This window comes from Vigna umbellata, chromosome 7 (assembly GCF_029865625.1).
Source record: "Vigna umbellata cultivar VRB3 chromosome 7, Vumbellata_1.0, whole genome shotgun sequence".
Taxonomy (NCBI): domain Eukaryota; kingdom Viridiplantae; phylum Streptophyta; class Magnoliopsida; order Fabales; family Fabaceae; genus Vigna; species Vigna umbellata.
The window spans coordinates 34,792,482-34,794,066 of NC_142171.1; positions in this window are offsets into that span (position 1 = coordinate 34,792,482).

Genomic DNA, 1,585 nt, shown 5'->3' on the forward strand with positions numbered 1-1,585 from the left:
GAAGAGGAGAGTCGTCACCATCCCCAAATCTACCCCCAAAGGGTGAAAAGTGTGTTTCTGTGCTTAAGCCATCAAAAGATACAATCCCTAGGACGTGCAAGTCCTTAAATAGAACATAAAAGTAACAGAAAACCGGTCCAAGCCCATAAAAACAAAAGAAAACCGGTCCAAGCCCACTTAGAATGGCGCTTAGCGGTATTTACAGTTGAGCGATAGTAGCGCGTGATTAATTTTGCCCCCCATCTACTGTTTTTGCCCCTCAGCGGTGATTTTGACACCTGAAAAGTGGCGCTCAGCGCAACTTTTTCTGTATTCTGGTTGACTTTTTAGCATTCTGGTTGACTGGTTGACTTTTCTGGTTGAGTGGTTGACTTTTCTGGTTTCTTGTTGACTTTTCTGCATTCCAATCATTCGGTACTTCAACTCTTCTTTCAAATCATTCAATTAGCCTACAAAATTCAAGGGAATCTAGTACAAAACCATTAAATTCACCTTCAACTCTCTTATTCACAAAACTAAAGCAAAAACATGAGTTCAAGCAAGCTTCTAAGTCAAAAAGGGTGTTTTTAATATCAAAATTAAGTATAAAAATAACCGTTTTTCAACCGTTATCACAACCCAAAACTTGAAACTTTTCTTGTCCTCAAGAAAAATGTAACTTGGCTTCAACAAAATAATCATACTACAATGGTTTAGCACACCAAAAAGCATTTTCCTCTAGGACAAGTAAATCACTCATGTTTGCTCATCATAAAAAAATTAGTCAAGATAGAATGATGCTTTAGCTAATCAAGCTTCAACTATGGTGCTCACATAATCAAGCTTCATGAATAATCAACAACCAAGCAAGAATATTATCATAAAGTGTGTGGAACTATTGCTCACCAAAGATAGTGTTTCACTCAAGCACTCAAAAGTGTTTCACTCAACTCAAAGGTGTATAGTGAGGTGACACTCTTACATTCTACCATCACAATGTCACATGAATCAAATTTGCCTTTCATTTAACCACATATCAAGCACACTCACAAGTAAGTTATCATCACAAGGGCTTTTCAAGGCTTGTATTAAGGCTGGGCTAAGAAGAAAATTGGTTTTTCTAGAAAACAAAATTCCTTGAGTTAAGAGAGTGCATAATTCATTCATTCACATTAACAATAATCTCTCTTTCTCCTTTTTTATGTGAGAAACCAATATTCAACTCATTCCCAAACTTTACTTGCATTGAGCTCAACCTTTTCTTTTCTTTCTTTTCTTTTCTTTTCTTTTTCTTTTTCTTTTTGCTTTTGCTCAATGCTCTTTAATGAATTTCACAAAGTTCTTTCCGGTTTCTCACCACCCCAAACTTGAATCATTCTCCATTACCACAAAAACATACTCTACTTAACTCAAGGTAAGGCTTTCAAAAAGGGTTTTTCAACTTTTCAAATTTAGGCTCAAGGTTCAAAGGATAAAGAGAAACATTGTTCTTCGTTGGGTTCACCTATTGGCATTGGCTCTAAGGGAGAAGAAAACATGGCCTTGATCATATGTAACAAGCAAGCAAGTAGTTAAATCATAGAAAATTAGGCAAAATCAATCATGC